Source organism: Podarcis gaigeae (assembly GCF_964106915.1).
Source record: "Podarcis gaigeae genome assembly, chromosome: 2".
Lineage (NCBI taxonomy): Eukaryota > Metazoa > Chordata > Lepidosauria > Squamata > Lacertidae > Podarcis > Podarcis gaigeae.
In genome coordinates this window covers 75,858,964-75,869,899 of record NC_139679.1, presented here as the reverse complement: position 1 = coordinate 75,869,899, position 10,936 = coordinate 75,858,964, and the positions used below count along the sequence as shown (strand labels likewise).

Here is a 10,936-nt window from a genome sequence, read left to right as displayed (position 1 = left end):
GTACTCCAATCAAGAGATTTACCCCACATAGACACACCTGTTTATTCTGCCACTGCCTCTTGAAATCCTTTGCAGCATGCTTTCAGTCTAAGAATACATGCTTCTTCCTGTGATCTGGCCTCTTACCTGCCACACTGGCAAGAATGCGCATGGACACCTTCTGAGTTGGGCCTCAGGGTCTGTTTCATTAACTGAAGGAACGTGCAGGCTTTACAGATCAGAACTTTATTCAGTTCTTGCTGTGCTCACACAAGTCCGCTCTCAGTAAGCTGCGGTAAGGAGGAAGACCACCCTTGCCCCAATTTCTAGTCCCAACACTTCCTATTCTCTTTATGGATCCTGAGTTAGTTCCATTTGCTCTTGATACAGGGCTGGTCAGCCCGAGGCATTTCGTTCCCTGAGGTGGAGCGGCAAATCAGCCCCATCCCTTCCAAGCCAAGATGTTTCTGCACACGAGGCAGAAAATTTCAGAAGAGCCATTTCCCCTCCACAGCAGTGAAAATGCAACAAAACCACACAAAGTATTATTATTAAATTAACTACCTTCCTTTCACCCTAGGGCCCCAAGGCAAGTTACAACAATTAAAACACAATATTACAAACAGTTTGGAACAACTTACAATCACAAAAATAGGGTGGGTCCAAAAAAAGGTAATCTTAGGTGTCAAAAGCTGAGGTAAAGAGGTATATCTTCAGCATTTGCCAAAAGCTGTATAAGGAAGATGCCAGATGAAGGTCTGTGGAGAGTTCCACCGTTTAGGGGCTGCTCTCTCTTGGACCACCACCATCCCTGAACTTCTGAGGGTGGTGGGACTATAGAGGGCCCCCTCTGCTGAGGATGTGGGTAGAGAAAGAGGGGCGCTTTCAGGTATTTGGAGCCTGAGTTGTTTAGGGCTTTCAACAGTGGTCAGTTTGCTGCCTTGTCATGAGCCTGACCCTAGCAGGGCCAGCCCCCCCAAAAGCCTGCAGTTTAACCTGACACACACAGCAAACACAGACCAGTGAGGGCAGCTCTCAGGATGTCATACAAGGAAATGCAATCAGCTTTTCTCCTCAAACCTGAAAAATAAAGAGAGAAAGATGTGATTGGAACAGACCTGTATTGCATGGAGCTAATGCATAAAAAAGGCATTCTGCTGCTGTCTCCACATACGCCAATGGCTTACATCTGAACTCCTAATCGCAGATGATAACCTTAGAAGGGGCCTCTGGAGTTTTCCAATCCAATTCCTGGATCAAAAGGCTCTCTGCACAATTTCCATATATGTATCTGATCTCAGCCCCAGTGCAGTAAACATTCCATGCAGTGAAGAGGGACTCGGCCGCACATTTTGTGTCGAGGTTAATGGGAAAGTGCATCTTTATGATTCACACAGATTCACACTCCCAAAGACCCCTGTGCTGCTAATTCATTAATCCTTGTATTGTGAGCTAAATTAATTTAACACTCCTCTACCGGGTGTGTACAGTTTTAAGCTTTAGTTTTAAGTTTTTTAATGAAGGGCTGAATAGCAGGTATAAGGGATCTACCTTGAAAAGGTCATTGTCATTCACAGGCAATTCTCAACATACCAAAACACTGCTTCCACTGGGTTGATAGGGCATCAAGCTGTCAGAAGCAGGGTTAAAATGGAGCAAAAAGATACAGAAAATATCTGTCTTTGGACATCTGTCCAAATAACGTCTGTCTTTGGACATCACCACATAATACAGTTTCTCATGTTGTGAATGAAATTAGTTTCTCCATGAAATTCCCCAATCCATATCTAGCACAGCCATGAGAAGGACCTTTCTTTCTGTTTAATGACAGCTTGCCATATCATCTAATCTCCAGCTGTGGTTAATCTTTTGTTTTTTTTGAAGCAAGCAAACTTCAAACAGTGGTTGATAAAGCTGGCTTGTTTCAGCAAACCATCATTAAGGATAGAGATGTAAGAACACAGCGATTTCCATTCCTATCTGTATTTATCACAATCATCACTGTCTCCCTTCCGCTGCAGTTTGGTTTCTGCCAAATGGTACATTATTCACTTCACTGTTCACTATTTAACTTAAATTACATAAGTCGTGTAACGTAACTTACACTAATTTCAATGTAAAGAAAACAACAACTCAATGTAAAAAAGACATTAATTATGTGTAGTCGAAACAAAATTAAAAAATTCCTCCCAGTAGCACCTTAGAGACCAACTAAATTTGTTATTGGTATGAGCTTTCGTGTGCACACACACTTCTTCAGATACACTGAAACGGAAGTCACCAGACCCTTATAGATAGTGAGCGGGTGGGGAGGGGTATTACTCAGAAGGGTGGTGGGAATGGGTGCTTGGCTGATAAGTGTGGTAAACCTGTTGATGACTGTTAATGACTGCAATTGGTCTTACAGGAATAAATCATAGTTTATCATGATGCCAACCAGTGATACCCAAGTGAGGTGCTGAGATTATCCATCCACAGTTCATTTTGCTTGGTCCTAATAAAGGTATTACCCAATTGTGGACTTTGGAGATTTCCCACCCTAATGGATTAACATGAGTACCTTTGCTTTTGGGGGGATTATCAGGCATCCCTGTGCAAGACCAAAAATAGATCACTGGTAAAATTTACCAGATACAAGTTTGGGAATCACAGCATTTCAATTCTTTTATGAATTCAGCATCAAAGTTGTAAAAGGGGGGAGGGTGCTTCTGAAAAACTCTTTGCTCCCCACTACGGTGACCGCTGAGGCAGACCTCTGAAGCATCACACAAAAAAGGGAATCTCTGATGTGTTTGTTACTTGAACAGAATGATGAGTTTTCATCAACTGGAGTTTCATGGTGTCCGTAACCAATTCTGCCTTTTAGAGGTTGCACGCAAAGTGTGCATCAGCATCAGTGCCTATTATCAATGGAAGGGAGTGACGCATCCCCACTGAATGTTTGGAGGTTTACAAGATCACCCGAGGCATGTTGCAAACAGCAAGGAGGGGCACTATCATCCCTGATTGGAAAACCAGGCCTTGGTGGACAGGCTGACTCCAACTACCACGTGAGTCAGAATGGATGACTAAAAGACAGCAACACACTGATGCAGGCAAAACAGTTACTAAGCAGCTGGTCCAGAATAGTTTCCACCTTCCAAAAGCCTAAATCCGGAAACCTTTGCAGTGCCAGAAATTTAGACGCTGACAACTGAACCTGCTGGAACCTATGCAAGGCAGAGCAAACAAGTGAGCAATGATAAAAATCAGTGAGTAAGACAAAGCCCAGACCAGCAGATTTAGTTTTTTGTATTATTTTTCCAGAATTGGTTACCAATATGCACGCCAAGTCTGAACTGTTACTGCACTCCTCCTGCTCCTGGCTTTCTCACACTGCACCATTAAACTGGTCCCAGGCTTCTGAGCCCTTCGTCTGAAGAATCAAAGCACCATCATGCTCTCCTAAAATACAGTGGTACCTTGGTTCTCAAATGTAATCCATTCCAGAAGCCCGTTCGACTTCCGAAAACGTTTGACGACTAAGGTGTGGCTTCTGATTGGCGGCAGGAGCTTCCTGCACTCAGTCGGAAGTCGTGGAAGCCGCGTCAGATGTTTGGCTTCCAAAGAATGTTTGCAAACTGCAACACTCATTTCCGGGTTTGTGGCATCTGGGAGCCAAAACGTCCGACTCACAAGGCATTTGGCATCCAAAGTACAACTGCATCCCCGTTTGAAGATGGTCCCTAAAAACAACCAATATTTTCCAATATTCTGATTTTAAGGTGGGCCTTAAAACATCCAGGGTAATATTCAATGGAGCTAATTTAGCAGCTTTCATTAATTTTCCTGGGTCTACTCTGAGTAAAACTTAGCTGACTACTATATCCAATGATTTCCTGTGGCTATTCAGAAAGAACCAATGCCTTGAAATGGCCATTCAGTGTCCATCTTGCTAATACGTCCCCTTTGAGAGTTTGGGGGCAGGTTCTGTTTAATATAATTTAGTGGTTTTTATGCAGCAACTCATCGTGGTAGGCATCATCATCTCCAGTGGGGAACTCCTACAGAGAGAATGTATGATCTGTTCACCTGAAGCCTCTGCATCACCCATGCGCAAATCATTTCAGACATTGCAATGGGAATGCAAAAAGCAGACCCCCTAAGTACCTGTGCATCCATTGTCAATGATTCTTGTGCAGTGACCGTTTTGTTGTGGACACACACTAAGGTCATCATCACACATGAGGATTGAATCAGTTCCACTGCAAATGTCAAGCCAGCATTGACCAAGATGTATATCGTCTGTGTCTTCTATTTCATCCTCTGCATGAATAATACGCCAGCCACATGAGAGCTATTTAAATGCATTTTTTCACGATACACATGAAAATACCTTAGGAGCCAGTTTGCACATTACACAGGAATAGAGAAGCAGCAGCATGAGTGACAGTCTGCTCCTATGGGTTTTCACTCAGGAATAAGATCCATTAATGGTGTTTACTTCCAAGTAAGTACGCATAGGTTTGTAGCCAGAGGTGTACCATTTCTCCTTTCTTCCAAGTAAGGGATCAACTGACTCTAAGCATTGGATTGAAATAAAATACAGCAGGGTGAATTATGGGTTAAGATTCTGGTTTTTATTTTCTGGCCCAAATGTAGCTTTTATTTATTATCAGACGGCGGTATGGCTTCAGAATGTTTCATTATACAACCTTAATCTTCCCCCCTGCCTGCACAAAAAGAGATTATCAGGGTTTGTTTCATGTATACTCAGATTGGATAATTGGGGTCTCTGAGCGTATATTGGGGGGGGGGGAATTCCTTTAAAGCTGCATGCAAGAGCAGTATTTGAGTGCTCAGAAGACCATAAATTCTGCTATTTTATTTCCATAATCAGTTTGACCTTGTAGTGAATGGGAGCAACATTTGAAGTTCCCTCAGATTGAAAGTGGGGGAGGGGGCAACCACTTGTGTAGATGAGTGAAAGGGGCAGAAAATTGCTTTCCAAAATGTCCAGATGAAATAAATATGAGGTTTTGGTTTTTTTAAGCTTAGGAATGACTCTGAAAGTTGGCTTCCATCCCTATGACTTTACGGTGGCATTCAGCTTTGACCAAACTGTCAGATACAGCAGCTACTCATGAGCACATCCTGTTGTTATCAACTGCTGCCATTTTCCTACTACATGGGGATTTTAAAAGCTCATGGGCCAGATCTCAGACTCCTCTTCGGGGACACATTAATGGCAATACAATTCATTTTTGCCCTTGGCTAACCATTTCAATATGCGAACAATTGCATGCTATTTGCAGGAATTTCTTGCGACCGAAGGAGCGAGTGCCATTTCACCGTGTCTTTAATGAGAAGGCATAGATACAATCTTTTGCAGGTAACACTGGTTATTTTTCCCTCGCTTTCCTCGCTCTGCATTAAGGTGACATCTGCTGGGAGATGTGGGTATGAAAGGTACTCATTCACGTTCCCTAGAGACACCTGTTCCCCTAAGCAAGCATTTCTTGACCATTGTTGTGTAAAATGGCAGTCCTAACCTCTACTCAAATGGAGAACAATACAGCTGGAGTTGCTTGTGCCTTTCCCCATTCTTGTTGATGGCAGGCAGCTATGTATTCCAAAGGAGATATTTCTCTGCCATTTGATCAAACGATGAGCCATACTTTCCTACATCCTTTAAGGCAAAAGCAGCATCAAACTTCTTCAGCAGAAGACAAATGCTTCAACTATTGACCTGGGACTATCTGTATTTTCTGGTACCTGCTCCTGGTAAATTGCGTCCCCTAGTGTAGTTTGCGTTTGCGGGAAGAATTAAACATTTTTAATCCTTTAACTGTGGCTCATGTGTGAATGCATGTACTAGAGTTGCCATTTATGGGGGTTTTGGTTCTCCCCTCAGCGTCTCTAGAGCTACAGTTAAATCTCTGAGTGCTGACCCCAGTGTACAGACATATTAAAAAGTGCACACGAATGAACACCAATGCCATGTTGATGAGCTTTAGAATTGGGAAAACTCCACAAACACACACAGAGGAAGAGAAATAGCACATTTTTTTTACTATCTCTACAAACATCCCTTTGACTGTTGGCTAGGAGTCCTAAATAAAGTGGGGTCTTCCCACTTCGTCTGCTTCCTTTTCCCCAAAGCTTGTCTTTCAACAGCAGCAAGGAGGAGGAGGAGAGATGCTCCTTATTTACAGTGGTACCTCTGGTTAAGAACTTAATTCATTCTGGAGGTCCATTCTTAACCTGAAACTGTTCTTAACCTGAGGTACCACTTCGGCTAATGGAGCCTCCTGCTGCTGCCATGCCGCCGCCACTCAATTTCTGTTCTCATCCTGAAGCAAAGTTCTTAACCCGAGGTACTGTTTCTGGGTTAGCAGAGTCTGTAACCTGAAGCGTCTGTAACCTGAAGCGCCTGTAACCCGAGATACCACTGTATTTATTTATTGCTGTTATATAGCACCATTCCTCCAAGAATGTCAAAGTTACACACACACACCCCTACTCATTTTGTCTTCAGAACAACCCAGTGTGGTAGGTTAGTCTAAGAGACAGAAAGACTGACCCAAGGTGAGTGGGTGAGCCTCATAGCTGAGTAGGGATTTGAACCCTGGTCTCCCAGGTGCTAGTCCAAGACTCTAACCAGGACCCCACACTTGATCTACCACACTGGCTTCATGAGGCCCCAAAACTTTATGAGCCAGAAGTCCTCAGTAAGATATTTGGGATCTTAATTTTTGGCTGGGCTTCCAGTCCTTGCTAAGTGCACATTTACATGGAGGAGCTAGTGAGCTTCATTGGGAATAAGCATCTTTTTGCTTTCATGCCATGTGGCAAGACCCAGGCCGTGGCTAACTTGAGTCTTCCTTGGTTGTTCAAACATAAAATATCAGGATGCTGCTTCCACTCTGTTCCCCCAATGCCTGCCAAATTAAATAGTTCATTGTTGCTGAATGTGCTTGAGTTGCAGCTATTCTGAGTCTTATAATAAGAGCAACAGATCACCTGTGGAATTCAAGCATTACATTGAACATCCTTAAGTTCGGAAAACTGCCAGGAATGGGAGCTAACAGCTCTGGCCTCAGAAGCCTACAGCAAAGGGGCTGACTGCATATGAAATGACACTGGGCCCAGCAAATGTGGGGAGAAGGACAATTGAGGAGGACATTTTGAAAGGCTAGTCCATGCATTAGGCAGAGTGAAGCAGCTGCCTCAAACAGCTGGCGTTGGCTGTCATGAAAGGGCAGGAGAATGTGAGTTACTTAATTTATTGTTGCTTATTAATACTCCTGGGGGTGAGGGGTAGCAAGGCTTTGTGAGGTTTGTGCCACAAGTGCCAAAATCACTTGGCTGGCCTTGGCTACTCTTAGAAAGTAAGAAAAACTCTGTTGGGTCAATCAAAGACCTATCTCAGGCATAGGCAAACAGATGTTTTGTGTTTTTTTTTAATGATATTTTATTAAGTTTTACAGAAGATTAACAATCAACAAGAATCATAAAAACAGCAAACAACAAACATCAAAAATGCAAACAAGACAGAGAATAAAAAAGAAAACATAGAAAAAAGATTTAACATAAAAAGAAAAAATAAGAAAAACTCTTTTTCAATTTAATAACCTTCAAAACCTTATTTTCTTTACTTCCACCCACCTTCCTTTCTTGTATTCCACTTTAAAAATTATTTCAGCAAGCTCATTCATTATTCATTTTCATCCTTTATCCCTCCCTTTGTACTCTTATTTGTCTTAGTCACTAGAACCCCTTCATTTCATTTTCAATGCCTTCAGCATTCATAAATTTTACAATGCTTTTGTAAATACGCTTTAAACTTCTTCCAGTCCTCTTCCACCTGCTCTTCTCCTTGATCTCGGATTCTGCTGGTCATTTCTGCCAGTTCCATATAGTCTATTAGTTGCATCTGCCATTCTTCCAGGGTGGGTAGGTCTTGCGTCTTCCAGCACTTTGCAATAAGTATTCTTGCTGCTGCTGTAGCATACATAAAAAATGTTCTGTCCTTCTTTGACACCAATTGGCCGACCATACCCAGGAGAAAGGCCTCTGGTTTCTTCAAGAAGGTATACCTAAATACCTTTTTCAGTTCATTATATATCATTTCCCAGATGTTTTGGGACTACAACTCCCATCATCCCTAGCTAACAGGACCAGTGGTCAGGGATGATGGGAGTTGTAGTCCCAAAACATCTGGAGGGCCAAGTTTGCCTATGCCTGACCTATCTAGCCCATCACCATGCTCTCAGGGTGCCAAATGCTCACAAGCAGGACCTCTTCACCTTGGGGTTGAGAGTGGAAATGATATGTTATTCTGCCTCAGCCAGCAAAATGTCTTAGGCCAGCCTGCCTCCCATTTCCCATAGCGTCCAACCAGAGCCTTCTGGAAAGGCTGCTAGCAGGACAGTCTGCTGCTGCTGCTATTCTCCAGTGAAATCCTGCCTCTGAACTTGGAGTCGACAGAGCCACCATCCATGACTAACACCCATATTCTCCATATGGGGAAAGCTACACCTGTTCCATTTCCGCCTTTTGTGAACCTGTTAACAGCCTAGAAGCCTTGCCCCTCAAAGAGCTGTGAGTTGGATAAATCCAGTTCCTCCTTGTCCCATTCCCAATTCTGAAGCAGCTGTCTTAAACACTTTTGCCACGGTGATTTGGGATAAATACGTTCAGACCAGCCCATTAAATGTGCCGTGATGCCCGTGACTCAGCGTCTTTGGAGCAAAATGCTTCCCAGGGCTGCTCTTCGGGTGGGGCGTTTACGCACCATCCCTTGCTCAGAGCTGTACCCAACGACAGGATCTACCCTGTGGTTTTTAATTAAGTAACTGCTAAGATGCAGGCAGCCTCTCATCAGCGTCTCCTCCTCAAGACGGAGCGCCAGCGTGCCAATGATTATAAGCCCCTTAAGGAGAATGTGTTCCCCTTCAGGACTTATAATCATTTTTACAATGACGCTTGTAGACTCTTGCACTTTAATGAAACTATAAGCACAATTACTCTGCCTGACAGTGGACAGGGCATCGTGCTTCAAAAGCAGTAGAGCAGGTACACGAAAGCTTCAGGGAAATAATCAGCTTCCTCTCGCTCATTCCACGTCTCTTGGAGCACGACCCAAAGTTAAGAATTAGATGTTCGGAAGCAATGCAGAAGTCACACTTGCCCTTGTGTTTTAAAGCACAAAATGGAGGAGGGGCATATCCCTATCCTTAACTCTCTTTGCATCCCCTTCTTCCAGCCTGACAATCCGCTCCCAGTGAGCTGTGGGGAAAGCCTAACTTTAGGCCTGTCGGAAGATTCAAGAGCCCTGCCACTCCTACTTCAGGTGTGCTAAGAGGCCAGTTGCCTGCCTTGCCACGGGCTGCCCTCTCCCAATTTACATTTGCCATTCAGAAAATTACTCCCAGACGTGGAGTGAACTCCTTGGCACGTCCATCCCAGCACCGTGTGTAACTGCAGAATGTTGTGTGCTTGGCCAATCTACGTGGCTGGTGAGAACTAATAAGACATGTTGTTGCCGACATCTGTGGCGATGACAAAACCCATTAAAACGCATGGCGCATTGTGGAGTTTTGTAAGCTGAACACTTCCTGTGTCAAGGAGTTTTATTGTATTCACTATTCAGCAGAGGGAGAGGCATGGGTAAGAAGGGATGAATGTGCTGGGTTGGGCACCAATGAGGGGTAGAATCAGACTCTGGAGAATTAAAGAGTGCTAATGAATGGCTGCTTTGTGGTCCCAGGTGGGGAGGTGCTGTTCCTCCTTTGTGATGTTGGGCTGTGTGTGTGTGTGTGTGTGTGTGTGTGTGTGAGAGAGAGAGAGAGAGAGAGAGAGAGAGAGAGGTAATGTGGCCCTGGGATCAAAAAGGGTTAGCTGCTCTTGGGTTAAGCCAAAACCTTCATGGCCTGTCATTCTTTTAAAAAAAAACAACTTTGATAAAGAAAACAGAAGACCTATCTTCTCCCAAAGTTAAGTCTGCCTTCCCTTGTTTCATGAGCAAGTACAATGTTCGACTAGGGCCAGAGGGGCATGGATTCAAATTCCCTCTCAGCTTACTGGGTGACCTTTGGGCAAGCCACACTCTCTCTACCTCACAGGCTTGTTGTTGGGGTAAAAGGTTAGAGGGGACAGATCATGTACGCTGCCCTGAATTCCTTGGAAGAAAGGCAGGATGTAGATGTAACAAAGAAGATTTCGGGCATAGGGAGAGGGACAGTCCAAACTGAGTACATTGATGATGGGGGTGTTGACTCTTTCACGCCTGCGCTGCAGTCAAAATGGAAATCCCACCCACCCTCAGCTATTGCCCCAAGAGGAACAAACAACATGCCTCGCCTGGAATGTGACACGTGTTAAGGGTTTCTAATGGTCCCTTAGATAAGGAAACAAGATCCAGGTACCTGGAATTCCTCCTGAAGCAAAGAAGAGAAAAGGTTCATACAGACAGCATACGAAAGCAACCTGCTATGCTAAGGCAAAGCACAAGGAAATGTATTTGAGCAAGCTCTCATTTAGCTGTCAGGTGCTTTCCACCATTCCTTTCCCATCAATGTTAATTACCAGGGCATTTGCATTTAAAAGAAAGTTGCTGTCCTTCGCAGAAATTCTGCCCCTCCCACCTTATTCATGCAGCAGCATCAGAAGCCAGAATGTTGTACACGGTCTTGCATTTGGCCCCATTGGAGGGTGGAGGTGTGGATTAGGAAAGGTTCGCTGCTGGGCGCAACGAGATATGCTGGCATCCAGAATGTCCCAATTGTTCTAGTACAGCTGATTCCCATACCTTCATGTAACAGTTTTGCATTTTAATCCCCCCCCCCTAATTTTAAAATTGTTTAAAAAATTAAAGTAATAAAATACAGAGCATACACACCAAAAATAAAGTTCCTTTGTGGAATGGCATAAACATTTTTTAAACAGCTTTTGAGAGTTTTACAGGAAAAGCAAC

General features: G+C 43.8%; 1 long non-coding RNA gene across 1 annotated transcript; it reads right to left on the bottom strand.

Annotated features, from left to right (window-relative positions):
• Positions 1-209: 209 nt before the first annotated feature.
• On the bottom strand, positions 210-10,428 carry LOC310836238. The gene is made up of 3 exons (XR_014559950.1): positions 10,324-10,428; positions 4,129-4,284; positions 210-1,059 (listed from the first exon to the last, which is right to left on the bottom strand). It is a non-coding gene; the product is annotated as an uncharacterized lncRNA (long non-coding RNA).
• Positions 10,429-10,936: the final 508 nt, after the last annotated feature.